This window comes from Apostichopus japonicus, chromosome 17 (genome assembly GCF_037975245.1).
Source record: "Apostichopus japonicus isolate 1M-3 chromosome 17, ASM3797524v1, whole genome shotgun sequence".
Lineage (NCBI taxonomy): Eukaryota > Metazoa > Echinodermata > Holothuroidea > Aspidochirotida > Stichopodidae > Apostichopus > Apostichopus japonicus.
Window position 1 is genome coordinate 23164512 of NC_092577.1, and position 21323 is coordinate 23185834.

The following is a 21323-nucleotide window of genomic DNA, read 5'->3' on the forward strand; positions in this document are numbered from 1 at the left end:
CACAGACTCAAGAAATTATATACAAAGACAACAATGTCTAAAGCAAAGTCAAAAGACCAGACCCTGATTACGTCAACACGTACTGTATACAAGTTAACCCCTATCCAGATGGTAAGTATAGCTGTTCGATTCTTTCTTAGAGAGCACAATATCGTTCTGTGAAAATATATTAAAAAACCGTGAGGTATTGTTTTTGTGATAGTACACATCAAAGAGTAACCGAATTTTCTTCTTGAGAACCGGTATAGTCATCGTGATGTGGCCGTAGACATTCTAGGAGGTGAAATGTAGGCTACTTGATTGGTAGGTTATGATGAGTGCACTTCATATATATATTATACATGAATGGATTTAATATATATTATGTTAATCTATATTTTACATATATATGTATAAAATGATCATATATAAAAACAATCGAGTTATTTACTAATATATTTGATTTTCAAATCGCTTTCCAGTATTCCCAGGCGGTCATCCATCCAAGTACTGACTGCGCTCTACGTTGCTTGACTTCGGTGATCGGACGAGAACCGGTATAGTCAACGTGATGTGGCCGTAGACATTACAAGAGGTGAAATGCAGGCTACTTGTGTGGTAGGTTATGATGAGTGGATTTAATATATATATTATACATGAATGGATTTAATATATATATTATGTTAATCTATATTTTACATCTATATGTAGAAAATTCTAATACATAAAAACAAAGTAGTTATTTATTAATATATTCGATTTTCAAATCGCTTTCCTTGTGGCAAGACAATGTAGGCCATTTCAATTTCTCATCGTCGTGGCAACATAGTGTTATCAATTAGGAAAATAAAAGCCTACGGCACCCAGTATTCCCAGGCGGTCACCCATCCAAGTACTGACTGCGCTCTACGTTGCTTGACTTCGGTGATCGGACGAGAACCGGTATAGTCAACGTGATATGGCCGTAGACATAACAAGAGGTCAATGGAGGCCATTTGAATTTCTCATCGTCGTGGCAACATAGTGTTATCAATTAGGAAAATAAAAGCCTACGGCACCCAGTATTCCCAGGCGGTCACCCATCCAAGTATTGACTGCGCTCTACGTTGCTTGACTTCGGTGATCGGACGAGAACCGGTATAGTCAACGTGATATGGCCGTAGACATAACAACAGGTCAATGTAGGCCATTTCAATTTCTCATCGTCATGGCAACATAGTGTTATCAATTGTGAAAATAAAAGCCTACGGCACCCAGTATTCCCAGGCGGTCACCCATCCAAGTACTGACTGCGCTCTACGTTGCTTGACTTCGGTGATCGGACGAGAACCGGTATAGTCAACGTGATATGGCCGTAGATATAACAACAGGTCAATGTAGGCCATTTCACTTTCTCATCGTCGTGGCAACATAGTGTTATCAATTAGGAAAATAAAAGCCTACGGCACCCAGTATTCCCAGGCGGTCACCCATCCAAGTACTGACTGCGCTCTACGTTGCTTGACTTCGGTGATCGGACGAGAACCGGTATAGTCAACGTGATATGGCCGTAGACATAACAACAGGTCAATGACGGCCATTTCAATTTTTCATCGTCGTGGCAACATAGTGTTATCAATTAGGAAAATAAAAGCCTACGGCACCCAGTATTCCCAGGCGGTCACCCATCCAAGTACTGACTGCGCTCTACGTTGCTTGACTTCGGTGATCGGACGAGAACCGGTATAGTCAACGTGATATGGCCGTAGACATAACAACAGGTGAATGAAGGCCATTTGAATTTTTCATCGTCGTGGCAACATAGTGTTATCAATTAGGAAAATAAAAGCCTACGGCACCCAGTATTCCCAGGCGGTCACCCATCCAAGTACTGACTGCGCTCTACGTTGCTTGACTTACCTGATCGGACGAGAACCGGTATAGTCATCGTGATGTGGCCGTAGACATTCTAGGAGGTGAAATGTAGGCTACTTGTTTGGTAGGTTATGATGAGTGCACTTAATATATATATTATACATGAATGGATTTAATATATATTATGTTAATCTATATTTTACATATATATGTATAAAATGATCATATATAAAAACAATCGAGTTATTTACTAATATATTTGATTTTCAAATCGCTTTCCTTCTGTCAAGACACTTTCCTTGTGGCAAGACAATGTAGGCCATTTCAATTTCTCATCGTCGTGGCAACATAGTGTTATCAATTGTGAAAATAAAAGCCTACGGCACCCAGTATTCCCAGGCGGTCACCCATCCAAGTACTGACTGCGCTCTACGTTGCTTGACTTCGGTGATCGGACGAGAACCGGTATAGTCAACGTGATATGGCCGTAGACATAACAACAGGTCAATGTAGGCCATTTCAATTTCTCATCGTCATTGCAACATAGTGTTATCAATTGTGAAAATAAAAGCCTACGGCACCCAGTATTCCCAGGCGGTCACCCATCCAAGTACTGACTGCGCTCTACGTTGCTTGACTTCGGTGATCGGACGAGAACCGGTATAGTCAACGTGATATGGCCGTAGACATAACAAGAGCTCAATGGAGGCCATTTGAATTTCTCATCGTCGTGGCAACATAGTGTTATCAATTGTGAAAATAAAAGCCTACGGCACCCAGTATTCCCAGGCGGTCACCCATCCAAGTACGGACTGCGCTCTACGTTGCTTGACTTCGGTGATCGGAAGAGAACCGGTATAGTCAACGTGATATGGCCGTAGACATAACAAGAGGTCAATGGAGGCCATTTCAATTTCTCATCGTCGTGGCAACATAGTGTTATCAATTAGGAAAATAAAAGCCTACGGCACCCAGTATTCCCAGGCGGTCACCCATCCAAGTACGGACTGCGCTCTACGTTGCTTGACTTCGGTGATCGGACGAGAACCGGTATAGTCAACGTGATATGGCCGTAGACATAACAAGAGGTCAATGGAGGCCATTTCAATTTCTCATCGTCGTGGCAACATAGTGTTATCAATTAGGAAAATAAAAGCCTACGGCACCCAGTATTTCCAGGCGGTCACCCATCCAAGTACTGACTGCGCTCTACGTTGCTTGACTTCGGTGATCGGACGAGAACCGGTATAGTCAACGTGATATGGCCGTAGACATAACAAGAGGTCAATGTAGGCCATTTCAATTTCTCATCGTCGTGGCAACATAGTGTTATCAATTGTGAAAATAAAAGCCTACGGCACCCAGTATTCCCAGGCGGTCACCCATCCAAGTACTGACTGCGCTCTACGTTGCTTAACTTCGGTGATCGGACGAGAACCGGTATAGTCAACGTGATATGGCCGTAGACATAACAAGAGGTCAATGAAGGCCATTTCAATTTTTCATCGTCGTGGCAACATAGTGTTATCAATTAGGAAAATAAAAGCCTACGGCACCCAGTATTCCCAGGCGGTCACCCATCCAAGTACTGACTGCGCTCTACGTTGCTTGACTTCGGTGATCGGACGAGAACCGGTATAGTCAACGTGATATGGCCGTAGACATAACAACAGGTCAATGAAGGCCATTTGAATTTTTCATCGTCGTGGCAACATAGTGTTATCAATTAGGAAAATAAAAGCCTACGGCACCCAGTATTCCCAGGCGGTCACCCATCCAAGTACTGACTGCGCTCTACGTTGCTTGACTTACCTGATCGGACGAGAACCGGTATAGTCATCGTGATGTGGCCGTAGACATTCTAGGAGGTGAAATGTAGGCTACTTGTTTGGTAGGTTATGATGAGTGCACTTAATATATATATTATACATGAATGGATTTAATATATATTATGTTAATCTATATTTTACATATATATGTATAAAATGATCATATATAAAAACAATCGAGTTATTTACTAATATATTTGATTTTCAAATCGCTTTCCTTCTGTCAAGACACTTTCCTTGTGGCAAGACAATGTAGGCCATTTCAATTTCTCATCGTCGTGGCAACATAGTGTTATCAATTGTGAAAATAAAAGCCTACGGCACCCAGTATTCCCAGGCGGTCACCCATCCAAGTACTGACTGCGCTCTACGTTGCTTGACTTCGGTGATCGGACGAGAACCGGTATAGTCAACGTGATATGGCCGTAGACATAACAACAGGTCAATGTAGGCCATTTCAATTTCTCATCGTCATTGCAACATAGTGTTATCAATTGTGAAAATAAAAGCCTACGGCACCCAGTATTCCCAGGCGGTCACCCATCCAAGTACTGACTGCGCTCTACGTTGCTTGACTTCGGTGATCGGACGAGAACCGGTATAGTGAACGTGATATGGCCGTAGACATAACAAGAGCTCAATGGAGGCCATTTCAATTTCTCATCGTCGTGGCAACATAGTGTTATCAATTGTGAAAATAAAAGCCTACGGCACCCAGTATTCCCAGGCGGTCACCCATCCAAGTACGGACTGCGCTCTACGTTGCTTGACTTCGGTGATCGGAAGAGAACCGGTATAGTCAACGTGATATGGCCGTAGACATAACAAGAGGTCAATGGAGGCCATTTCAATTTCTCATCGTCGTGGCAACATAGTGTTATCAATTGTGAAAATAAAAGCCTACGGCACCCAGTATTCCCAGGCGGTCACCCATCCAAGTACGGACTGCGCTCTACGTTGCTTGACTTCGGTGATCGGACGAGAACCGGTATAGTCAACGTGATATGGCCGTAGACATAACAAGAGGTCAATGGAGGCCATTTCAATTTCTCATCGTCGTGGCAACATAGTGTTATCAATTAGGAAAATAAAAGCCTACGGCACCCAGTATTTCCAGGCGATCACCCATCCAAGTACTGACTGCGCTCTACGTTGCTTGACTTCGGTGATCGGACGAGAACCGGTATAGTCAACGTGATATGGCCGTAGACATAACAAGAGGTCAATGTAGGCCATTTCAATTTTTCATCGTCGTGGCAACATAGTGTTATCAATTAGGAAAATAAAAGCCTACGGCACCCAGTATTCCCAGGCGGTCACCCATCCAAGTACTGACTGCGCTCTACGTTGCTTGACTTCGGTGATCGTACGAGAACCGGTATAGTCAACGTGATATGGCCGTAGACATAACAACAGGTCAATGAAGGCCATTTCAATTTTTCATCGTCGTGGCAACATAGTGTTATCAATAGGAAAATAAAAGCCTACGGCACCCAGTATTCCCAGGCGGTCACCCATCCAAGTACTGACTGCGCTCTACGTTGCTTGACTTCGGTGATCGGACGAGAACCGGTATAGTCAACGTGATATGGCCGTAGACATAACAACAGGTCAATGTAGGCCATTTCAATTTCTCATCGTCGTGGCAACATAGTGTTATCAATTGTGAAAATAAAAGCCTACGGCACCCAGTATTCCCAGGCGGTCACCCATCCAAGTACTGACTGCGCTCTACGTTGCTTGACTTCGGTGATCGGACGAGAACCGGTATAGTCAACGTGATATGGCCGTAGACATAACAAGAGCTCAATGCAGGCCATTTCAATTTTTCATCGTCGTGGCAACATAGTGTTATCAATTGTGAAAATAAAAGCCTACGGCACCCAGTATTCCCAGGCGGTCACCCATCCAAGTACTGACTGCGCTCTACCTTGCTTGACTTCGGTGATCGGACGAGAACCGCTATAGTCAACGTGATATGGCCGTAGACATAACAAGAGGTCAATGGAGGCCATTTCAATTTCTCATCGTCGTGGCAACATAGTGTTATCAATTGTGAAAATAAAAGCCTACGACACCCAGTATTCCCAGGCGGTCATCCATCCAAGTACTGACTGCGCTCTACCTTGCTTGACTTCGGTGATCGGACGAGAACCGGTATAGTCAACGTGATATGGCCGTAGACATAACAAGAGGTCAATGGAGGCCATTTCAATTTCTCATCGTCGTGGCAACATAGTGTTATCAATTGTGAAAATAAAAGCCTACGGCACCCAGTATTCCCAGGCGGTCATCCATCCAAGTACTGACTGCGCTCTACCTTGCTTGACTTCGGTGATCGGACGAGAACCGGTATAGTCAACGTGATATGGCCGTAGACATAACAAGAGGTCAATGGAGGCCATTTCAATTTCTCATCGTCGTGGCAACATAGTGTTATCAATTGTGAAAATAAAAGCCTACGGCACCCAGTATTCCCAGGCGGTCATCCATCCAAGTACTGACTGCGCTCTACGTTGCTTGACTTCGGTGATCGGACGAGAACCGGTATAGTCAACGTGATGTGGCCGTAGACATTACAAGAGGTGAAATGCAGGCTACTTGTGTGGTAGGTTATGATGAGTGGATTTAATATATATATTATACATGAATGGATTTAATATATATTATGTTAATCTATATTTTACATATATATGTAGAAAATTCTAATACATAAAAACAAAGTAGTTATTTATTAATATATTCGATTTTCAAATCGCTTTCCTTGTGGCAAGACAATGTAGGCCATTTCAATTTCTCATCGTCGTGGCAACATAGTGTTATCAATTAGGAAAATAAAAGCCTACGGCACCCAGTATTTCCACGCGGTCACCCATCCAAGTACTGACTGCGCTCTACGTTGCTTGACTTCGGTGATCGGACGAGAACCGGTATAGTCAACGTGATATGGCCGTAGACATAACAACAGGTCAATGTAGGCCATTTCACTTTCTCATCGTCGTGGCAACATAGTGTTATCAATTAGGAAAATAAAAGCCTACGGCACCCAGTATTCCCAGGCGGTCACCCATCCAAGTACTGACTGCGCTCTACGTTGCTTGACTTCGGTGATCGGACGAGAACCGGTATAGTCAACGTGATATGGCCGTAGACATAACAACAGGTCAATGAAGGCCATTTCAATTTTTCATCGTCGTGGCAACATAGTGTTATCAATTAGGAAAATAAAAGCCTACGGCACCCAGTATTCCCAGGCGGTCACCCATCCAAGTACAAACTGCGCTCTACGTTGCTTGACTTCGGTGATCGGACGAGAACCGGTATAGTCAACGTGATATGGCCGTAGACATAACAACAGGTCAAAGTAGGCCATTTCACTTTCTCATCGTCGTGGCAACATAGTGTTATCAATTGTGAAAATAAAAGCCTACGGCACCCAGTATTCCCAGGCGGTCACCCATCCAAGTAGTGACTGCGCTCTACCTTGCTTGACTTCGGTGATCGGACGAGAACCGGTATAGTCAACGTGATATGGCCGTAGACATAACAAGAGCTCAATGCAGGCCATTTGAATTTTTCATCGTCGTGGCAACATAGTGTTATCAATTGTGAAAATAAAAGCCTACGGCACCCAGTATTCCCAGGCGGTCACCCATCCAAGTACTGACTGCGCTCTACCTTGCTTGACTTCGGTGATCGGACGAGAACCGGTATAGTCAACGTGATATGGCCGTAGACATAACAAGAGGTCAATGAAGGCCATTTCAATTTTTCATCGTCGTGGCAACATAGTGTTATCAATTAGGAAAATAAAAGCCTACGGCACCCAGTATTCCCAGGCGGTCACCCATCCAAGTACAAACTGCGCTCTACGTTGCTTGACTTCGGTGATCGGACGAGAACCGGTATAGTCAACGTGATATGGCCGTAGACATAACAACAGGTCAAAGTAGGCCATTTCACTTTCTCATCGTCGTGGCAACATAGTGTTATCAATTGTGAAAATAAAAGCCTACGGCACCCAGTATTCCCAGGCGGTCACCCATCCAAGTAGTGACTGCGCTCTACCTTGCTTGACTTCGGTGATCGGACGAGAACCGGTATAGTCAACGTGATATGGCCGTAGACATAACAAGAGCTCAATGCAGGCCATTTGAATTTTTCATCGTCGTGGCAACATAGTGTTATCAATTGTGAAAATAAAAGCCTACTGCACCCAGTATTCCCAGGCGGTCACCCATCCAAGTACTGACTGCGCTCTACCTTGCTTGACTTCGGTGATCAGACGAGAACCGCTATAGTCAACGTGATATGGCCGTAGACATAACAAGAGGTCAATGGAGGCCATTTCAATTTCTCATCGTCGTGGCAACATAGTGTTATCAATTGTGAAAATAAAAGCCTACGGCACCCAGTATTCCCAGGCGGTCATCCATCCAAGTACTGACTGCGCTCTACCTTGCTTGACTTCGGTGATCGGACGAGAACCGGTATAGTCAACGTGATATGGCCGTAGACATAACAAGAGGTCAATGGAGGCCATTTCAATTTCTCATCGTCGTGGCAACATAGTGTTATCAATTGTGAAAATAAAAGCCTACGGCACCCAGTATTCCCAGGCGGTCATCCATCCAAGTACTGACTGCGCTCTACGTTGCTTGACTTCGGTGATCGGACGAGAACCGGTATAGTCAACGTGATATGGCCGTAGACATTACAAGAGGTGAAATGCAGGCTACTTGTGTGGTAGGTTATGATGAGTGGATTTAATATATATATTATACATGAATGGATTTAATATATATTATGTTAATCTATATTTTACATATATATGTAGAAAATTCTAATACATAAAAACAAAGTAGTTATTTATTAATATATTCGATTTTGAAATCGCTTTCCTTGTGGCAAGACAATGTAGGCCATTTCAATTTCTCATCGTCGTGGCAACATAGTGTTATCAATTGTGAAAATAAAAGCCTACGGCACCCAGTATTCCCAGGCGGTCACCCATCCAAGTACGGACTGCGCTCTACGTTGCTTGACTTCGGTGATCGGACGAGAACCGGTATAGTCAACGTGATATGGCCGTAGACATAACAAGAGGTCAATGGAGGCCATTTCAATTTCTCATCGTCGTGGCAACATAGTGTTATCAATTGTGAAAATAAAAGCCTACGGCACCCAGTATTCCCAGGCGGTCACCCATCCAAGTACTGACTGCGCTCTACGTTGCTTAACTTCGGTGATCGGACGAGAACCGGTATAGTCAACGTGATATGGCCGTAGACATAACAACAGGTCAATGAAGGCCATTTCAATTTTTCATCGTCGTGGCAACATAGTGTTATCAATTAGGAAAATAAAAGCCTACGGCACCCAGTATTCCCAGGCGGTCACCCATCCAAGTACTGACTGCGCTCTACGTTGCTTGACTTCGGTGATCGGACGAGAACCGGTATAGTCAACGTGATATGGCCGTAGACATAACAACAGGTCAATGTAGGCCATTTCAATTTCTCATCGTCGTGGCAACATAGTGTTATCAATTGTGAAAATAAAAGCCTACGGCACCCAGTATTCCCAGGCGGTCACCCATCCAAGTACGGACTGCGCTCTACGTTGCTTGACTTCGGTGATCGGACGAGAACCGGTATAGTCAACGTGATATGGCCGTAGACATAACAAGAGGTCAATGGAGGCCATTTGAATTTCTCATCGTCGTGGCAACATAGTGTTATCAATTAGGAAAATAAAAGCCTACGGCACCCAGTATTCCCAGGCGGTCACCCATCCAAGTATTGACTGCGCTCTACGTTGCTTGACTTCGGTGATCGGACGAGAACCGGTATAGTCAACGTGATATGGCCGTAGACATAACAACAGGTCAATGTAGGCCATTTCACTTTCTCATCGTCGTGGCAACATAGTGTTATCAATTAGGAAAATAAAAGCCTACGACACCCAGTATTCCCAGGCGGTCACCCATCCAAGTACTGACTGCGCTCTACCTTGCTTGACTTCGGTGATCGGACGAGAACCGGTATAGTCAACGTGATATGGCCGTAGACATAACAAGAGGTCAATGGAGGCCATTTCAATTTCTCATCGTCGTGGCAACATAGTGTTATCAATTGTGAAAATAAAAGCCGACGGCACCCAGTATTCCCAGGCGGTCATCCATCCAAGTACTGACTGCGCTCTACGTTGCTTGACTTCGGTGATCGGACGAGAACCGGTATAGTCAACGTGATATGGCCGTAGACATTACAAGAGGTGAAATGCAGGCTACTTGTGTGGTAGGTTATGATGAGTGGATTTAATATATATATTATACATGAATGGATTTAATATATATTATGTTAATCTATATTTTACATATATATGTAGAAAATTCTAATACATAAAAACAAAGTAGTTATTTATTAATATATTCGATTTTCAAATCGCTTTCCTTGTGGCAAGACAATGTAGGCCATTTCAATTTCTCATCGTCGTGGCAACATAGTGTTATCAATTAGGAAAATAAAAGCCTACGGCACCCAGTATTTCCAGGCGGTCACCCATCCAAGTACTGACTGCGCTCTACGTTGCTTGACTTCGGTGATCGGACGAGAACCGGTATAGTCATCGTGATGTGGCCGTAGACATTACAAGAGGTGAAATGCAGGCTACTTGTGTGGTAGGTTATGATGAGTGGATTTAATATATATATTATACATGAATGGATTTAATATATATTATGTTAATCTATATTTTACATATATATGTAGAAAATTCTAATACATAAAAACAAAGTAGTTATTTATTAATATATTCGATTTTCAAATCGCTTTCCTTGTGGCAAGACAATGTAGGCCATTTCAATTTCTCATCGTCGTGGCAACATAGTGTTATCAATTAGGAAAATAAAAGCCTACGGCACCCAGTATTTCCAGGCGGTCACCCATCCAAGTACTGACTGCGCTCTACGTTGCTTGACTTCGGTGATCGGACGAGAACCGGTATAGTCAACGTGATATGGCCGTAGACATAACAACAGGTCAATGTAGGCCATTTGAATTTCTCATCGTCATGGCAACATAGTGTTATCAATTAGGAAATTAAAAGCCTACGGCACCCAGTATTCCCAGGCGGTCACCCATCCAAGTACTGACTGCGCTCTACGTTGCTTGACTTCGGTGATCGGACGAGAACCGGTATAGTCAACGTGATATGGCCGTAGACATAACAACAGGTCAATGTAGGCCATTTCACTTTCTCATCGTCGTGGCAACATAGTGTAATCAATTAGGAAAATAAAAGCCTACGGCACCCAGTATTTCCAGGCGGTCACCCATCCAAGTACTGACTGCGCTCTACGTTGCTTGACTTCGGTGATCGGACGAGAACCGGTATAGTCAACGTGATATGGCCGTAGACATAACAACAGGTCAATGAAGGCCATTTCAATTTTTCATCGTCGTGGCAACATAGTGTTATCAATTAGGAAAATAAAAGCCTACGGCACCCAGTATTCCCAGGCGGTCACCCATCCAAGTACTGACTGCGCTCTACGTTGCTTGACTTCGGTGATCGGACGAGAACCGGTATAGTCAACGTGATATGGCCGTAGACATAACAACAGGTCAATGAAGGCCATTTCAGTTTTTCATCGTCGTGGCAACATAGTGTTATCAATTAGGAAAATAAAAGCCTACGGCACCCAGTATTCCCAGGCGGTCACCCATCCGAGTACTGACTGCGCTCTACGTTGCTTGACTTACCTGATCGGACGAGAACCGGTATAGTCATCGTGATGTGGCCGTAGACATTCTAGGAGGTGAAATGTAGGCTACTTGTTTGGTAGGTTATGATGAGTGCACTTAATATATATATTATACATGAATGGATTTAATATATATTATGTTAATCTATATTTTACATATATATGTATAAAATTATCATATATAAAAAAAATCGAGTTATTGACTAATATATTTGATTTTCAAATCGCTTTCCTTCTGTCAAGACACTTTCCTTGTGGCAAGACAATGTAGGCCATTTCAATTTCTCATCGTCGTGGCAACATAGTGTTATCAATTGTGAAAATAAAAGCCTACGGCACCCAGTATTCCCAGGCGGTCACCCATCCAAGTACTGACTGCGCTCTACGTTGCTTGACTTCGGTGATCGGACGAGAACCGGTATAGTCAACGTGATATGGCCGTAGACATAACAAGAGGTCAATGTAGGCCATTTCAATTTTTCATCGTCGTGGCAACGTAGTGTTATCAATTAGGAAAATAAAAGCCTACGGCACCCAGTATTCCCAGGCGGTCACCCATCCAAGTACTGACTGCGCTCTACGTTGCTTAACTTCGGTGATCGGACGAGAACCGGTATAGTCAACGTGATATGGCCGTAGACATAACAACAGGTCAATGTAGGCCATTTCAATTTTTCATCGTCGTGGCAACATAGTGTTATCAATTAGGAAAATAAAAGCCTACGGCACCCAGTATTTCCAGGCGGTCACCCATCCAAGTACTGACTGCGCTCTACGTTGCTTGACTTCGGTGATCGGACGAGAACCGGTATAGTCAACGTGATATGGCCGTAGACATAACAACAGGTCAATGTAGGCCATTTCAATTTCTCATCGTCATGGCAACATAGTGTTATCAATTGTGAAAATAAAAGCCTACGGCACCCAGTATTCCCAGGCGGTCACCCATCCAAGTACTGACTGCGCTCTACGTTGCTTGACTTCGGTGATCGGACGAGAACCGGTATAGTCAACGTGATATGGCCGTAGACATAACAACAGGTCAATGTAGGCCATTTGAATTTCTCATCGTCATGGCAACATAGTGTTATCAATTGTGAAAATAAAAGCCTACGGCACCCAGTATTCCCAGGCGGTCACCCATCCAAGTACTGACTGCGCTCTACGTTGCTTGACTTCGGTGATCGGACGAGAACCGGTATAGTCAACGTGATATGGCCGTAGACATAACAAGAGGTCAATGTAGGCCATTTCACTTTCTCATCGTCGTGGCAACATAGTGTTATCAATTAGGAAAATAAAAGCCTATGGCACCCAGTATTTCCAGGCGGTCACCCATCCAAGTACTGACTGCGCTCTACGTTGCTTGACTTCGGTGATCGGACGAGAACCGGTATAGTCAACGTGATATGGCCGTAGACATAACAAGAGGTCAATGTAGGCCATTTCAATTTCTCATCGTCATGGCAACATAGTGTTATCAATTGTGAAAATAAAAGCCTACGGCACCCAGTATTCCCAGGCGGTCACCCATCCAAGTACTGACTGCGCTCTACGTTGCTTGACTTCGGTGATCGGACGAGAACCGGTATAGTCAACGTGATATGGCCGTAGACATAAGAAGAGGTCAATGTAGGCCATTTCACTTTCTCATCGTCGTGGCAACATAGTGTTATCAATTAGGAAAATAAAAGCCTACGACACCCAGTATTCCCAGGCGGTCACCCATCCAAGTACTGACTGCGCTCTACCTTGCTTGACTTCGGTGATCGGACGAGAACCGGTATAGTCAACGTGATATGGCCGTAGACATAACAAGAGGTCAATGGAGGCCATTTCAATTTCTCATCGTCGTGGCAACATAGTGTTATCAATTGTGAAAATAAAAGCCGACGGCACCCAGTATTCCCAGGCGGTCATCCATCCAAGTACTGACTGCGCTCTACGTTGCTTGACTTCGGTGATCGGACGAGAACCGGTATAGTCAACGTGATATGGCCGTAGACATTACAAGAGGTGAAATGCAGGCTACTTGTGTGGTAGGTTATGATGAGTGGATTTAATATATATATTATACATGAATGGATTTAATATATATTATGTTAATCTATATTTTACATATATATGTAGAAAATTCTAATACATAAAAACAAAGTAGTTATTTATTAATATATTCGATTTTCAAATCGCTTTCCTTGTGGCAAGACAATGTAGGCCATTTCAATTTCTCATCGTCGTGGCAACATAGTGTTATCAATTAGGAAAATAAAAGCCTACGGCACCCAGTATTTCCAGGCGGTCACCCATCCAAGTACTGACTGCGCTCTACGTTGCTTGACTTCGGTGATCGGACGAGAACCGGTATAGTCATCGTGATGTGGCCGTAGACATTACAAGAGGTGAAATGCAGGCTACTTGTGTGGTAGGTTATGATGAGTGGATTTAATATATATATTATACATGAATGGATTTAATATATATTATGTTAATCTATATTTTACATATATATGTAGAAAATTCTAATACATAAAAACAAAGTAGTTATTTATTAATATATTCGATTTTCAAATCGCTTTCCTTGTGGCAAGACAATGTAGGCCATTTCAATTTCTCATCGTCGTGGCAACATAGTGTTATCAATTAGGAAAATAAAAGCCTACGGCACCCAGTATTCCCAGGCGGTCACCCATCCAAGTACTGACTGCGCTCTACGTTGCTTGACTTCGGTGATCGGACGAGAACCGGTATAGTCAACGTGATATGGCCGTAGACATAACAACAGGTCAATGTAGGCCATTTCACTTTCTCATCGTCGTGGCAACATAGTGTTATCAATTAGGAAAATAAAAGCCTACGGCACCCAGTATTTCCAGGCGGTCACCCATCCAAGTACTGACTGCGCTCTACGTTGCTTGACTTCGGTGATCGGACGAGAACCGGTATAGTCAACGTGATATGGCCGTAGACATAACAACAGGTCAATGTAGGCCATTTCAATTTCTCATCGTCATGGCAACATAGTGTTATCAATTGTGAAAATAAAAGCCTACGGCACCCAGTATTCCCAGGCGGTCACCCATCCAAGTACTGACTGCGCTCTACGTTGCTTGACTTCGGTGATCGGACGAGAACCGGTATAGTCAACGTGATATGGCCGTAGACATAACAACAGGTCAATGTAGGCCATTTCACTTTCTCATCGTCGTGGCAACATAGTGTTATCAATTAGGAAAATAAAAGCCTACGGCACCCAGTATTCCCAGGCGGTCACCCATCCAAGTACTGACTGCGCTCTACGTTGCTTGACTTCGGTGATCGGACGAGAACCGGTATAGTCAACGTGATATGGCCGTAGACATAACAACAGGTCAATGAAGGCCATTTCACTTTCTCATCGTCGTGGCAACATAGTGTTATCAATTAGGAAAATAAAAGCCTACGGCACCCAGTATTCCCAGGCGGTCACCCATCCAAGTACTGACTGCGCTCTACGTTGCTTGACTTCGGTGATCGGACGAGAACCGGTATAGTCAACGTGATATGGCCGTAGACATAACAACAGGTCAATGAAGGCCATTTCAGTTTTTCATCGTCGTGGCAACATAGTGTTATCAATTAGGAAAATAAAAGCCTACGGCACCCAGTATTCCCAGGCGGTCACCCATCCGAGTACTGACTGCGCTCTACGTTGCTTGACTTACCTGATCGGACGAGAACCGGTATAGTCATCGTGATGTGGCCGTAGACATTCTAGGAGGTGAAATGTAGGCTACTTGTTTGGTAGGTTATGATGAGTGCACTTAATATATATATTATACATGAATGGATTTAATATATATTATGTTAATCTATATTTTACATATATATGTATAAAATGATCATATATAAAAACAATCGAGTTATTTACTAATATATTTGATTTTCAAATCGCTTTCCTTCTGTCAAGACACTTTCCTTGTGGCAAGACAATGTAGGCCATTTCAATTTCTCATCGTCGTGGCAACATAGTGTTATCAATTGTGAAAATAAAAGCCTACGGCACCCAGTATTCCCAGGCGGTCACCCATCCAAGTACTGACTGCGCTCTACGTTGCTTGACTTCGGTGATCGGACGAGAACCGGTATAGTCAACGTGATATGGCCGTAGACATAACAACAGGTCAATGTAGGCCATTTCAATTTCTCATCGTCATTGCAACATAGTGTTATCAATTGTGAAAATAAAAGCCTACGGCACCCAGTATTCCCAGGCGGTCACCCATCCAAGTACTGACTGCGCTCTACGTTGCTTGACTTCGGTGATCGGACGAGAACCGGTATAGTCAACGTGATATGGCCGTAGACATAACAAGAGCTCAATGGAGGCCATTTGAATTTCTCATCGTCGTGGCAACATAGTGTTATCAATTGTGAAAATAAAAGCCTACGGCACCCAGTATTCCCAGGCGGTCACCCATCCAAGTACGGACTGCGCTCTACGTTGCTTGACTTCGGTGATCGGAAGAGAACCGGTATAGTCAACGTGATATGGCCGTAGACATAACAAGAGGTCAATGGAGGCCATTTCAATTTCTCATCGTCGTGGCAACATAGTGTTATCAATTGTGAAAATAAAAGCCTACGGCACCCAGTATTCCCAGGCGGTCACCCATCCAAGTACGGACTGCGCTCTACGTTGCTTGACTTCGGTGATCGGACGAGAACCGGTATAGTCAACGTGATATGGCCGTAGACATAACAAGAGGTCAATGGAGGCCATTTCAATTTCTCATCGTCGTGGCAACATAGTGTTATCAATTAGGAAAATAAAAGCCTACGGCACCCAGTATTTCCAGGCGGTCACCCATCCAAGTACTGACTGCGCTCTACGTTGCTTGACTTCGGTGATCGGACGAGAACCGGTATAGTCAACGTGATATGGCCGTAGACATAACAAGAGGTCAATGTAGGCCATTTCAATTTCTCATCGTCGTGGCAACATAGTGTTATCAATTGTGAAAATAAAAGCCTACGGCACCCAGTATTCCCAGGCGGTCACCCATCCAAGTACTGACTGCGCTCTACGTTGCTTGACTTCGGTGATCGGACGAGAACCGGTATAGTCAACGTGATATGGCCGTAGACATAACAACAGGTCAATGAAGGCCATTTCAATTTTTCATCGTCGTGGCAACATAGTGTTATCAATTAGGAAAATAAAAGCCTACGGCACCCAGTATTCCCAGGCGGTCACCCATCCAAGTACTGACTGCGCTCTACGTTGCTTGACTTCGGTGATCGGACGAGAACCGGTATAGTCAACGTGATATGGCCGTAGACATAACAACAGGTGAATGAAGGCCATTTGAATTTTTCATCGTCGTGGCAACATAGTGTTATCAATTAGGAAAATAAAAGCCTACGGCACCCAGTATTCCCAGGCGGTCACCCATCCAAGTACTGACTGCGCTCTACGTTGCTTGACTTACCTGATCGGACGAGAACCGGTATAGTCATCGTGATGTGGCCGTAGACATTCTAGGAGGTGAAATGTAGGCTACTTGTTTGGTAGGTTATGATGAGTGCACTTAATATATATATTATACATGAATGGATTTAATATATATTATGTTAATCTATATTTTACATATATATGTATAAAATGATCATATATAAAAACAATCGAGTTATTTACTAATATATTTGATTTTCAAATCGCTTTCCTTCTGTCAAGACACTTTCCTTGTGGCAAGACAATGTAGGCCATTTCAATTTCTCATCGTCGTGGCAACATAGTGTTATCAATTGTGAAAATAAAAGCCTACGGCACCCAGTATTCCCAGGCGGTCACCCATCCAAGTACTGACTGCGCTCTACGTTGCTTGACTTCGGTGATCGGACGAGAACCGGTATAGTCAACGTGATATGGCCGTAGACATAACAACAGGTCAATGTAGGCCATTTCAATTTCTCATCGTCATTGCAACATAGTGTTATCAATTGTGAAAATAAAAGCCTACGGCACCCAGTATTCCCAGGCGGTCACCCATCCAAGTACTGACTGCGCTCTACGTTGCTTGACTTCGGTGATCGGACGAGAACCGGTATAGTCAACGTGATATGGCCGTAGACATAACAACAGGTCAATGTAGGCCATTTCACTTTCTCATCGTCGTGGCAACATAGTGTTATCAATTAGGAAAATAAAAGCCTACGGCACCCAGTATTCCCAGGCGGTCACCCATCCAAGTACTGACTGCGCTCTACGTTGCTTGACTTCGGTGATCGGACGAGAACCGGTATAGTCAACGTGATATGGCCGTAGACATAACAACAGGTCAATGAAGGCCATTTCACTTTCTCATCGTCGTGGCAACATAGTGTTATCAATTAGGAAAATAAAAGCCTACGGCACCCAGTATTCCCAGGCGGTCACCCATCCAAGTACTGACTGCGCTCTACGTTGCTTGACTTCGGTGATCGGACGAGAACCGGTATAGTCAACGTGATATGGCCGTAGACGTAACAACAGGTCAATGAAGGCCATTTCAGTTTTTCATCGTCGTGGCAACATAGTGTTATCAATTAGGAAAATAAAAGCCTACGGCACCCAGTATTCCCAGGCGGTCACCCATCCGAGTACTGACTGCGCTCTACGTTGCTTGACTTACCTGATCGGACGAGAACCGGTATAGTCATCGTGATGTGGCCGTAGACATTCTAGGAGGTGAAATGTAGGCTACTTGTTTGGTAGGTTATGATGAGTGCACTTAATATATATATTATACATGAATGGATTTAATATATATTATGTTAATCTATATTTTACATATATATGTATAAAATGATCATATATAAAAACAATCGAGTTATTTACTAATATATTTGATTTTCAAATCGCTTTCCTTCTGTCAAGACACTTTCCTTGTGGCAAGACAATGTAGGCCATTTCAATTTCTCATCGTCGTGGCAACATAGTGTTATCAATTGTGAAAATAAAAGCCTACGGCACCCAGTATTCCCAGGCGGTCACCCATCCAAGTACTGACTGCGCTCTACGTTGCTTGACTTCGGTGATCGGACGAGAACCGGTATAGTCAACGTGATATGGCCGTAGACATAACAACAGGTCAATGTAGGCCATTTCAATTTCTCATCGTCATTGCAACATAGTGTTATCAATTGTGAAAATAAAAGCCTACGGCACCCAGTATTCCCAGGCGGTCACCCATCCAAGTACTGACTGCGCTCTACGTTGCTTGACTTCGGTGATCGGACGAGAACCGGTATAGTCAACGTGATATGGCCGTAGACATAACAAGAGCTCAATGGAGGCCATTTGAATTTCTCATCGTCGTGGCAACATAGTGTTATCAATTGTGAAAATAAAAGCCTACGGCACCCAGTATTCCCAGGCGGTCACCCATCCAAGTACGGACTGCGCTCTACGTTGCTTGACTTCGGTGATCGGAAGAGAACCGGTATAGTCAACGTGATATGGCCGTAGACATAACAAGAGGTCAATGGAGGCCATTTCAATTTCTCATCGTCGTGGCAACATAGTGTTATCAATTAGGAAAATAAAAGCCTACGGCACCCAGTATTCCCAGGCGGTCACCCATCCAAGTACGGACTGCGCTCTACGTTGCTTGACTTCGGTGATCGGACGAGAACCGGTATAGTCAACGTGATATGGCCGTAGACATAACAAGAGGTCAATGGAGGCCATTTCAATTTCTCATCGTCGTGGCAACATAGTGTTATCAATTAGGAAAATAAAAGCCTACGGCACCCAGTATTTCCAGGCGGTCACCCATCCAAGTACTGACTGCGCTCTACGTTGCTTGACTTCGGTGATCGGACGAGAACCGGTATAGTCAACGTGATATGGCCGTAGACATAACAAGAGGTCAATGTAGGCCATTTCAATTTCTCATCGTCGTGGCAACATAGTGTTATCAATTGTGAAAATAAAAGCCTACGGCACCCAGTATTCCCAGGCGGTCACCCATCCAAGTACTGACTGCGCTCTACGTTGCTTAACTTCGGTGATCGGACGAGAACCGGTATAGTCAACGTGATATGGCCGTAGACATAACAAGAGGTCAATGAAGGCCATTTCAATTTTTCATCGTCGTGGCAACATAGTGTTATCAATTAGGAAAATAAAAGCCTACGGCACCCAGTATTCCCAGGCGGTCACCCATCCAAGTACTGACTGCGCTCTACGTTGCTTGACTTCGGTGATCGGACGAGAACCGGTATAGTCAACGTGATATGGCCGTAGACATAACAACAGGTCAATGAAGGCCATTTGAATTTTTCATCGTCGTGGCAACATAGTGTTATCAATTAGGAAAATAAAAGCCTACGGCACCCAGTATTCCCAGGCGGTCACCCATCCAAGTACTGACTGCGCTCTACGTTGCTTGACTTACCTGATCGGACGAGAACCGGTATAGTCATCGTGATGTGGCCGTAGACATTCTAGGAGGTGAAATGTAGGCTACTTGTTTGGTAGGTTATGATGAGTGCACTTAATATATATATTATACATGAATGGATTTAATATATATTATGTTAATCTATATTTTACATATATATGTATAAAATGATCATATATAAAAACAATCGAGTTATTTACTAATATATTTGATTTTCAAATCGCTTTCCTTCTGTCAAGACACTTTCCTTGTGGCAAGACAATGTAGGCCATTTCAATTTCTCATCGTCGTGGCAACATAGTGTTATCAATTGTGAAAATAAAAGCCTACGGCACCCAGTATTCCCAGGCGGTCACCCATCCAAGTACTGACTGCGCTCTACGTTGCTTGACTTCGGTGATCGGACGAGAACCGGTATAGTCAACGTGATATGGCCGTAGACATAACAACAGGTCAATGTAGGCCATTTCAATTTCTCATCGTCATTGCAACATAGTGTTATCAATTGTGAAAATAAAAGCCTACGGCACCCAGTATTCCCAGGCGGTCACCCATCCAAGTACTGACTGCGCTCTACGTTGCTTGACTTCGGTGATCGGACGAGAACCGGTATAGTGAACGTGATATGGCCGTAGACATAACAAGAGCTCAATGGAGGCCATTTCAATTTCTCATCGTCGTGGCAACATAGTGTTATCAATTGTGAAAATAAAAGCCTACGGCACCCAGTATTCCCAGGCGGTCACCCATCCAAGTACGGACTGCGCTCTACGTTGCTTGACTTCGGTGATCGGAAGAGAACCGGTATAGTCAACGTGATATGGCCGTAGACATAACAAGAGGTCAATGGAGGCCATTTCAATTTCTCATCGTCGTGGCAACATAGTGTTATCAATTGTGAAAATAAAAGCCTACGGCACCCAGTATTCCCAGGCGGTCACCCATCCAAGTACGGACTGCGCTCTACGTTGCTTGACTTCGGTGATCGGACGAGAACCGGTATAGTCAACGTGATATGGCCGTAGACATAACAAGAGGTCAATGGAGGCCATTTCAATTTCTCATCGTCGTGGCAACATAGTGTTATCAATTAGGAAAATAAAAGCCTACGGCACCCAGTATTTCCAGGCGGTCACCCATCCAAGTACTGACTGCGCTCTACGTTGCTTGACTTCGGTGATCGGACGAGAACCGGTATAGTCAACGTGATATGGCCGTAGACATAACAAGAGGTCAATGTAGGCCATTTCAATTTTTCATCGTCGTGGCAACATAGTGTTATCAATTAGGAAAATAAAAGCCTACGGCACCCAGTATTCCCAGGCGGTCACCCATCCAAGTACTGACTGCGCTCTACGTTGCTTGACTTCGGTGATCGTACGAGAACCGGTATAGTCAACGTGATATGGCCGTAGACATAACAACAGGTCAATGAAGGCCATTTCAATTTTTCATCGTCGTGGCAACATA

The 21323-nt window shown here is 43.9% G+C and overlaps 71 non-coding genes and 21 pseudogenes across 71 annotated transcripts; all 92 read right to left on the reverse strand.

Annotated features, from left to right (window-relative positions):
- Positions 1–830: 830 nt before the first annotated feature.
- LOC139957970 (5S ribosomal RNA) lies at positions 831–949 on the reverse strand. The gene has a single exon (XR_011789629.1). It is a non-coding gene; the product is annotated as a 5S ribosomal RNA (ribosomal RNA).
- Positions 950–1025: 76 nt separating this feature from the next.
- Positions 1026–1144, reverse strand: LOC139955853 (5S ribosomal RNA). The gene has a single exon (XR_011789078.1). It is a non-coding gene; the product is annotated as a 5S ribosomal RNA (ribosomal RNA).
- A 76-nt stretch (positions 1145–1220) lies between these two features.
- Positions 1221–1339, reverse strand: LOC139955518 (5S ribosomal RNA). The gene has a single exon (XR_011788756.1). It is a non-coding gene; the product is annotated as a 5S ribosomal RNA (ribosomal RNA).
- Positions 1340–1415: 76 nt separating this feature from the next.
- On the reverse strand, positions 1416–1534 carry LOC139957971 (5S ribosomal RNA). The gene has a single exon (XR_011789630.1). It is a non-coding gene; the product is annotated as a 5S ribosomal RNA (ribosomal RNA).
- A 76-nt stretch (positions 1535–1610) lies between these two features.
- On the reverse strand, positions 1611–1729 carry LOC139957972 (5S ribosomal RNA). Its single transcript, XR_011789631.1, has one exon. It is a non-coding gene; the product is annotated as a 5S ribosomal RNA (ribosomal RNA).
- Positions 1730–1805: 76 nt separating this feature from the next.
- LOC139957654 (5S ribosomal RNA) lies at positions 1806–1924 on the reverse strand (annotated as a pseudogene).
- A 283-nt stretch (positions 1925–2207) lies between these two features.
- Positions 2208–2326, reverse strand: LOC139957973 (5S ribosomal RNA). The gene has a single exon (XR_011789632.1). It is a non-coding gene; the product is annotated as a 5S ribosomal RNA (ribosomal RNA).
- A 76-nt stretch (positions 2327–2402) lies between these two features.
- Positions 2403–2521, reverse strand: LOC139957974 (5S ribosomal RNA). The gene has a single exon (XR_011789633.1). It is a non-coding gene; the product is annotated as a 5S ribosomal RNA (ribosomal RNA).
- Positions 2522–2597: 76 nt separating this feature from the next.
- On the reverse strand, positions 2598–2716 carry LOC139955933 (5S ribosomal RNA). The gene has a single exon (XR_011789159.1). It is a non-coding gene; the product is annotated as a 5S ribosomal RNA (ribosomal RNA).
- Positions 2717–2792: 76 nt separating this feature from the next.
- Positions 2793–2911, reverse strand: LOC139955579 (5S ribosomal RNA). Its single transcript, XR_011788816.1, has one exon. It is a non-coding gene; the product is annotated as a 5S ribosomal RNA (ribosomal RNA).
- A 76-nt stretch (positions 2912–2987) lies between these two features.
- Positions 2988–3106, reverse strand: LOC139955779 (5S ribosomal RNA). Its single transcript, XR_011789008.1, has one exon. It is a non-coding gene; the product is annotated as a 5S ribosomal RNA (ribosomal RNA).
- A 76-nt stretch (positions 3107–3182) lies between these two features.
- LOC139957933 (5S ribosomal RNA) lies at positions 3183–3301 on the reverse strand. Its single transcript, XR_011789596.1, has one exon. It is a non-coding gene; the product is annotated as a 5S ribosomal RNA (ribosomal RNA).
- Positions 3302–3377: 76 nt separating this feature from the next.
- Positions 3378–3496, reverse strand: LOC139957975 (5S ribosomal RNA). Its single transcript, XR_011789634.1, has one exon. It is a non-coding gene; the product is annotated as a 5S ribosomal RNA (ribosomal RNA).
- A 76-nt stretch (positions 3497–3572) lies between these two features.
- LOC139957655 (5S ribosomal RNA) lies at positions 3573–3691 on the reverse strand (annotated as a pseudogene).
- A 283-nt stretch (positions 3692–3974) lies between these two features.
- On the reverse strand, positions 3975–4093 carry LOC139957977 (5S ribosomal RNA). The gene has a single exon (XR_011789636.1). It is a non-coding gene; the product is annotated as a 5S ribosomal RNA (ribosomal RNA).
- A 76-nt stretch (positions 4094–4169) lies between these two features.
- Positions 4170–4288, reverse strand: LOC139955847 (5S ribosomal RNA). The gene has a single exon (XR_011789073.1). It is a non-coding gene; the product is annotated as a 5S ribosomal RNA (ribosomal RNA).
- A 76-nt stretch (positions 4289–4364) lies between these two features.
- Positions 4365–4483, reverse strand: LOC139955934 (5S ribosomal RNA). Its single transcript, XR_011789160.1, has one exon. It is a non-coding gene; the product is annotated as a 5S ribosomal RNA (ribosomal RNA).
- A 76-nt stretch (positions 4484–4559) lies between these two features.
- Positions 4560–4678, reverse strand: LOC139955580 (5S ribosomal RNA). The gene has a single exon (XR_011788817.1). It is a non-coding gene; the product is annotated as a 5S ribosomal RNA (ribosomal RNA).
- A 76-nt stretch (positions 4679–4754) lies between these two features.
- On the reverse strand, positions 4755–4873 carry LOC139956740 (5S ribosomal RNA; annotated as a pseudogene).
- A 76-nt stretch (positions 4874–4949) lies between these two features.
- On the reverse strand, positions 4950–5068 carry LOC139955168 (5S ribosomal RNA). Its single transcript, XR_011788418.1, has one exon. It is a non-coding gene; the product is annotated as a 5S ribosomal RNA (ribosomal RNA).
- A 75-nt stretch (positions 5069–5143) lies between these two features.
- On the reverse strand, positions 5144–5262 carry LOC139957978 (5S ribosomal RNA). The gene has a single exon (XR_011789637.1). It is a non-coding gene; the product is annotated as a 5S ribosomal RNA (ribosomal RNA).
- A 76-nt stretch (positions 5263–5338) lies between these two features.
- On the reverse strand, positions 5339–5457 carry LOC139957980 (5S ribosomal RNA). The gene has a single exon (XR_011789638.1). It is a non-coding gene; the product is annotated as a 5S ribosomal RNA (ribosomal RNA).
- Positions 5458–5533: 76 nt separating this feature from the next.
- LOC139956772 (5S ribosomal RNA) lies at positions 5534–5652 on the reverse strand (annotated as a pseudogene).
- Positions 5653–5728: 76 nt separating this feature from the next.
- On the reverse strand, positions 5729–5847 carry LOC139956835 (5S ribosomal RNA; annotated as a pseudogene).
- Positions 5848–5923: 76 nt separating this feature from the next.
- LOC139956451 (5S ribosomal RNA) lies at positions 5924–6042 on the reverse strand (annotated as a pseudogene).
- Positions 6043–6118: 76 nt separating this feature from the next.
- LOC139956138 (5S ribosomal RNA) lies at positions 6119–6237 on the reverse strand (annotated as a pseudogene).
- A 264-nt stretch (positions 6238–6501) lies between these two features.
- On the reverse strand, positions 6502–6620 carry LOC139955924 (5S ribosomal RNA). The gene has a single exon (XR_011789150.1). It is a non-coding gene; the product is annotated as a 5S ribosomal RNA (ribosomal RNA).
- A 76-nt stretch (positions 6621–6696) lies between these two features.
- LOC139957981 (5S ribosomal RNA) lies at positions 6697–6815 on the reverse strand. The gene has a single exon (XR_011789639.1). It is a non-coding gene; the product is annotated as a 5S ribosomal RNA (ribosomal RNA).
- Positions 6816–6891: 76 nt separating this feature from the next.
- LOC139955046 (5S ribosomal RNA) lies at positions 6892–7010 on the reverse strand. The gene has a single exon (XR_011788299.1). It is a non-coding gene; the product is annotated as a 5S ribosomal RNA (ribosomal RNA).
- Positions 7011–7086: 76 nt separating this feature from the next.
- LOC139956750 (5S ribosomal RNA) lies at positions 7087–7205 on the reverse strand (annotated as a pseudogene).
- Positions 7206–7281: 76 nt separating this feature from the next.
- Positions 7282–7400, reverse strand: LOC139955535 (5S ribosomal RNA). The gene has a single exon (XR_011788772.1). It is a non-coding gene; the product is annotated as a 5S ribosomal RNA (ribosomal RNA).
- A 76-nt stretch (positions 7401–7476) lies between these two features.
- Positions 7477–7595, reverse strand: LOC139955047 (5S ribosomal RNA). The gene has a single exon (XR_011788300.1). It is a non-coding gene; the product is annotated as a 5S ribosomal RNA (ribosomal RNA).
- Positions 7596–7671: 76 nt separating this feature from the next.
- LOC139956751 (5S ribosomal RNA) lies at positions 7672–7790 on the reverse strand (annotated as a pseudogene).
- Positions 7791–7866: 76 nt separating this feature from the next.
- On the reverse strand, positions 7867–7985 carry LOC139957254 (5S ribosomal RNA; annotated as a pseudogene).
- A 76-nt stretch (positions 7986–8061) lies between these two features.
- LOC139956452 (5S ribosomal RNA) lies at positions 8062–8180 on the reverse strand (annotated as a pseudogene).
- A 76-nt stretch (positions 8181–8256) lies between these two features.
- On the reverse strand, positions 8257–8375 carry LOC139955558 (5S ribosomal RNA). Its single transcript, XR_011788795.1, has one exon. It is a non-coding gene; the product is annotated as a 5S ribosomal RNA (ribosomal RNA).
- A 264-nt stretch (positions 8376–8639) lies between these two features.
- LOC139955581 (5S ribosomal RNA) lies at positions 8640–8758 on the reverse strand. The gene has a single exon (XR_011788818.1). It is a non-coding gene; the product is annotated as a 5S ribosomal RNA (ribosomal RNA).
- Positions 8759–8834: 76 nt separating this feature from the next.
- Positions 8835–8953, reverse strand: LOC139958055 (5S ribosomal RNA). Its single transcript, XR_011789707.1, has one exon. It is a non-coding gene; the product is annotated as a 5S ribosomal RNA (ribosomal RNA).
- Positions 8954–9029: 76 nt separating this feature from the next.
- On the reverse strand, positions 9030–9148 carry LOC139957982 (5S ribosomal RNA). Its single transcript, XR_011789640.1, has one exon. It is a non-coding gene; the product is annotated as a 5S ribosomal RNA (ribosomal RNA).
- A 76-nt stretch (positions 9149–9224) lies between these two features.
- LOC139955582 (5S ribosomal RNA) lies at positions 9225–9343 on the reverse strand. The gene has a single exon (XR_011788819.1). It is a non-coding gene; the product is annotated as a 5S ribosomal RNA (ribosomal RNA).
- A 76-nt stretch (positions 9344–9419) lies between these two features.
- LOC139955854 (5S ribosomal RNA) lies at positions 9420–9538 on the reverse strand. Its single transcript, XR_011789079.1, has one exon. It is a non-coding gene; the product is annotated as a 5S ribosomal RNA (ribosomal RNA).
- A 76-nt stretch (positions 9539–9614) lies between these two features.
- On the reverse strand, positions 9615–9733 carry LOC139956010 (5S ribosomal RNA). Its single transcript, XR_011789235.1, has one exon. It is a non-coding gene; the product is annotated as a 5S ribosomal RNA (ribosomal RNA).
- Positions 9734–9809: 76 nt separating this feature from the next.
- LOC139956565 (5S ribosomal RNA) lies at positions 9810–9928 on the reverse strand (annotated as a pseudogene).
- A 264-nt stretch (positions 9929–10192) lies between these two features.
- LOC139957019 (5S ribosomal RNA) lies at positions 10193–10311 on the reverse strand (annotated as a pseudogene).
- A 264-nt stretch (positions 10312–10575) lies between these two features.
- On the reverse strand, positions 10576–10694 carry LOC139955780 (5S ribosomal RNA). The gene has a single exon (XR_011789009.1). It is a non-coding gene; the product is annotated as a 5S ribosomal RNA (ribosomal RNA).
- A 76-nt stretch (positions 10695–10770) lies between these two features.
- On the reverse strand, positions 10771–10889 carry LOC139957983 (5S ribosomal RNA). Its single transcript, XR_011789641.1, has one exon. It is a non-coding gene; the product is annotated as a 5S ribosomal RNA (ribosomal RNA).
- A 76-nt stretch (positions 10890–10965) lies between these two features.
- On the reverse strand, positions 10966–11084 carry LOC139955781 (5S ribosomal RNA). The gene has a single exon (XR_011789010.1). It is a non-coding gene; the product is annotated as a 5S ribosomal RNA (ribosomal RNA).
- Positions 11085–11160: 76 nt separating this feature from the next.
- LOC139957984 (5S ribosomal RNA) lies at positions 11161–11279 on the reverse strand. Its single transcript, XR_011789642.1, has one exon. It is a non-coding gene; the product is annotated as a 5S ribosomal RNA (ribosomal RNA).
- A 76-nt stretch (positions 11280–11355) lies between these two features.
- LOC139957681 (5S ribosomal RNA) lies at positions 11356–11474 on the reverse strand (annotated as a pseudogene).
- Positions 11475–11757: 283 nt separating this feature from the next.
- On the reverse strand, positions 11758–11876 carry LOC139957985 (5S ribosomal RNA). The gene has a single exon (XR_011789643.1). It is a non-coding gene; the product is annotated as a 5S ribosomal RNA (ribosomal RNA).
- Positions 11877–11952: 76 nt separating this feature from the next.
- Positions 11953–12071, reverse strand: LOC139955062 (5S ribosomal RNA). Its single transcript, XR_011788314.1, has one exon. It is a non-coding gene; the product is annotated as a 5S ribosomal RNA (ribosomal RNA).
- Positions 12072–12147: 76 nt separating this feature from the next.
- On the reverse strand, positions 12148–12266 carry LOC139955782 (5S ribosomal RNA). The gene has a single exon (XR_011789011.1). It is a non-coding gene; the product is annotated as a 5S ribosomal RNA (ribosomal RNA).
- A 76-nt stretch (positions 12267–12342) lies between these two features.
- Positions 12343–12461, reverse strand: LOC139957986 (5S ribosomal RNA). Its single transcript, XR_011789644.1, has one exon. It is a non-coding gene; the product is annotated as a 5S ribosomal RNA (ribosomal RNA).
- A 76-nt stretch (positions 12462–12537) lies between these two features.
- LOC139957987 (5S ribosomal RNA) lies at positions 12538–12656 on the reverse strand. Its single transcript, XR_011789645.1, has one exon. It is a non-coding gene; the product is annotated as a 5S ribosomal RNA (ribosomal RNA).
- Positions 12657–12732: 76 nt separating this feature from the next.
- Positions 12733–12851, reverse strand: LOC139956812 (5S ribosomal RNA; annotated as a pseudogene).
- Positions 12852–12927: 76 nt separating this feature from the next.
- On the reverse strand, positions 12928–13046 carry LOC139957989 (5S ribosomal RNA). The gene has a single exon (XR_011789647.1). It is a non-coding gene; the product is annotated as a 5S ribosomal RNA (ribosomal RNA).
- Positions 13047–13122: 76 nt separating this feature from the next.
- Positions 13123–13241, reverse strand: LOC139956011 (5S ribosomal RNA). The gene has a single exon (XR_011789236.1). It is a non-coding gene; the product is annotated as a 5S ribosomal RNA (ribosomal RNA).
- A 76-nt stretch (positions 13242–13317) lies between these two features.
- On the reverse strand, positions 13318–13436 carry LOC139956566 (5S ribosomal RNA; annotated as a pseudogene).
- Positions 13437–13700: 264 nt separating this feature from the next.
- On the reverse strand, positions 13701–13819 carry LOC139957020 (5S ribosomal RNA; annotated as a pseudogene).
- Positions 13820–14083: 264 nt separating this feature from the next.
- Positions 14084–14202, reverse strand: LOC139957991 (5S ribosomal RNA). The gene has a single exon (XR_011789648.1). It is a non-coding gene; the product is annotated as a 5S ribosomal RNA (ribosomal RNA).
- Positions 14203–14278: 76 nt separating this feature from the next.
- On the reverse strand, positions 14279–14397 carry LOC139955783 (5S ribosomal RNA). Its single transcript, XR_011789013.1, has one exon. It is a non-coding gene; the product is annotated as a 5S ribosomal RNA (ribosomal RNA).
- Positions 14398–14473: 76 nt separating this feature from the next.
- LOC139957992 (5S ribosomal RNA) lies at positions 14474–14592 on the reverse strand. The gene has a single exon (XR_011789649.1). It is a non-coding gene; the product is annotated as a 5S ribosomal RNA (ribosomal RNA).
- A 76-nt stretch (positions 14593–14668) lies between these two features.
- On the reverse strand, positions 14669–14787 carry LOC139957993 (5S ribosomal RNA). The gene has a single exon (XR_011789650.1). It is a non-coding gene; the product is annotated as a 5S ribosomal RNA (ribosomal RNA).
- Positions 14788–14863: 76 nt separating this feature from the next.
- LOC139957994 (5S ribosomal RNA) lies at positions 14864–14982 on the reverse strand. The gene has a single exon (XR_011789651.1). It is a non-coding gene; the product is annotated as a 5S ribosomal RNA (ribosomal RNA).
- A 76-nt stretch (positions 14983–15058) lies between these two features.
- On the reverse strand, positions 15059–15177 carry LOC139957682 (5S ribosomal RNA; annotated as a pseudogene).
- Positions 15178–15460: 283 nt separating this feature from the next.
- Positions 15461–15579, reverse strand: LOC139957995 (5S ribosomal RNA). The gene has a single exon (XR_011789652.1). It is a non-coding gene; the product is annotated as a 5S ribosomal RNA (ribosomal RNA).
- Positions 15580–15655: 76 nt separating this feature from the next.
- On the reverse strand, positions 15656–15774 carry LOC139957996 (5S ribosomal RNA). The gene has a single exon (XR_011789653.1). It is a non-coding gene; the product is annotated as a 5S ribosomal RNA (ribosomal RNA).
- Positions 15775–15850: 76 nt separating this feature from the next.
- LOC139955935 (5S ribosomal RNA) lies at positions 15851–15969 on the reverse strand. Its single transcript, XR_011789161.1, has one exon. It is a non-coding gene; the product is annotated as a 5S ribosomal RNA (ribosomal RNA).
- A 76-nt stretch (positions 15970–16045) lies between these two features.
- Positions 16046–16164, reverse strand: LOC139955583 (5S ribosomal RNA). Its single transcript, XR_011788820.1, has one exon. It is a non-coding gene; the product is annotated as a 5S ribosomal RNA (ribosomal RNA).
- Positions 16165–16240: 76 nt separating this feature from the next.
- On the reverse strand, positions 16241–16359 carry LOC139955784 (5S ribosomal RNA). The gene has a single exon (XR_011789014.1). It is a non-coding gene; the product is annotated as a 5S ribosomal RNA (ribosomal RNA).
- Positions 16360–16435: 76 nt separating this feature from the next.
- LOC139957997 (5S ribosomal RNA) lies at positions 16436–16554 on the reverse strand. The gene has a single exon (XR_011789654.1). It is a non-coding gene; the product is annotated as a 5S ribosomal RNA (ribosomal RNA).
- A 76-nt stretch (positions 16555–16630) lies between these two features.
- LOC139957998 (5S ribosomal RNA) lies at positions 16631–16749 on the reverse strand. The gene has a single exon (XR_011789655.1). It is a non-coding gene; the product is annotated as a 5S ribosomal RNA (ribosomal RNA).
- Positions 16750–16825: 76 nt separating this feature from the next.
- On the reverse strand, positions 16826–16944 carry LOC139957657 (5S ribosomal RNA; annotated as a pseudogene).
- Positions 16945–17227: 283 nt separating this feature from the next.
- LOC139957999 (5S ribosomal RNA) lies at positions 17228–17346 on the reverse strand. The gene has a single exon (XR_011789656.1). It is a non-coding gene; the product is annotated as a 5S ribosomal RNA (ribosomal RNA).
- Positions 17347–17422: 76 nt separating this feature from the next.
- On the reverse strand, positions 17423–17541 carry LOC139958002 (5S ribosomal RNA). Its single transcript, XR_011789658.1, has one exon. It is a non-coding gene; the product is annotated as a 5S ribosomal RNA (ribosomal RNA).
- A 76-nt stretch (positions 17542–17617) lies between these two features.
- On the reverse strand, positions 17618–17736 carry LOC139958003 (5S ribosomal RNA). The gene has a single exon (XR_011789659.1). It is a non-coding gene; the product is annotated as a 5S ribosomal RNA (ribosomal RNA).
- A 76-nt stretch (positions 17737–17812) lies between these two features.
- LOC139958004 (5S ribosomal RNA) lies at positions 17813–17931 on the reverse strand. The gene has a single exon (XR_011789660.1). It is a non-coding gene; the product is annotated as a 5S ribosomal RNA (ribosomal RNA).
- Positions 17932–18007: 76 nt separating this feature from the next.
- On the reverse strand, positions 18008–18126 carry LOC139957683 (5S ribosomal RNA; annotated as a pseudogene).
- Positions 18127–18409: 283 nt separating this feature from the next.
- Positions 18410–18528, reverse strand: LOC139958005 (5S ribosomal RNA). Its single transcript, XR_011789661.1, has one exon. It is a non-coding gene; the product is annotated as a 5S ribosomal RNA (ribosomal RNA).
- Positions 18529–18604: 76 nt separating this feature from the next.
- Positions 18605–18723, reverse strand: LOC139958006 (5S ribosomal RNA). The gene has a single exon (XR_011789662.1). It is a non-coding gene; the product is annotated as a 5S ribosomal RNA (ribosomal RNA).
- A 76-nt stretch (positions 18724–18799) lies between these two features.
- LOC139955936 (5S ribosomal RNA) lies at positions 18800–18918 on the reverse strand. The gene has a single exon (XR_011789162.1). It is a non-coding gene; the product is annotated as a 5S ribosomal RNA (ribosomal RNA).
- A 76-nt stretch (positions 18919–18994) lies between these two features.
- LOC139955584 (5S ribosomal RNA) lies at positions 18995–19113 on the reverse strand. The gene has a single exon (XR_011788821.1). It is a non-coding gene; the product is annotated as a 5S ribosomal RNA (ribosomal RNA).
- A 76-nt stretch (positions 19114–19189) lies between these two features.
- Positions 19190–19308, reverse strand: LOC139955785 (5S ribosomal RNA). Its single transcript, XR_011789015.1, has one exon. It is a non-coding gene; the product is annotated as a 5S ribosomal RNA (ribosomal RNA).
- Positions 19309–19384: 76 nt separating this feature from the next.
- Positions 19385–19503, reverse strand: LOC139955178 (5S ribosomal RNA). The gene has a single exon (XR_011788428.1). It is a non-coding gene; the product is annotated as a 5S ribosomal RNA (ribosomal RNA).
- Positions 19504–19579: 76 nt separating this feature from the next.
- On the reverse strand, positions 19580–19698 carry LOC139958007 (5S ribosomal RNA). The gene has a single exon (XR_011789663.1). It is a non-coding gene; the product is annotated as a 5S ribosomal RNA (ribosomal RNA).
- Positions 19699–19774: 76 nt separating this feature from the next.
- Positions 19775–19893, reverse strand: LOC139957658 (5S ribosomal RNA; annotated as a pseudogene).
- A 283-nt stretch (positions 19894–20176) lies between these two features.
- On the reverse strand, positions 20177–20295 carry LOC139958008 (5S ribosomal RNA). Its single transcript, XR_011789664.1, has one exon. It is a non-coding gene; the product is annotated as a 5S ribosomal RNA (ribosomal RNA).
- A 76-nt stretch (positions 20296–20371) lies between these two features.
- On the reverse strand, positions 20372–20490 carry LOC139955848 (5S ribosomal RNA). Its single transcript, XR_011789074.1, has one exon. It is a non-coding gene; the product is annotated as a 5S ribosomal RNA (ribosomal RNA).
- Positions 20491–20566: 76 nt separating this feature from the next.
- On the reverse strand, positions 20567–20685 carry LOC139955937 (5S ribosomal RNA). The gene has a single exon (XR_011789163.1). It is a non-coding gene; the product is annotated as a 5S ribosomal RNA (ribosomal RNA).
- A 76-nt stretch (positions 20686–20761) lies between these two features.
- Positions 20762–20880, reverse strand: LOC139955585 (5S ribosomal RNA). The gene has a single exon (XR_011788822.1). It is a non-coding gene; the product is annotated as a 5S ribosomal RNA (ribosomal RNA).
- A 76-nt stretch (positions 20881–20956) lies between these two features.
- Positions 20957–21075, reverse strand: LOC139955786 (5S ribosomal RNA). The gene has a single exon (XR_011789016.1). It is a non-coding gene; the product is annotated as a 5S ribosomal RNA (ribosomal RNA).
- A 76-nt stretch (positions 21076–21151) lies between these two features.
- LOC139955169 (5S ribosomal RNA) lies at positions 21152–21270 on the reverse strand. Its single transcript, XR_011788419.1, has one exon. It is a non-coding gene; the product is annotated as a 5S ribosomal RNA (ribosomal RNA).
- Positions 21271–21323: the final 53 nt, after the last annotated feature.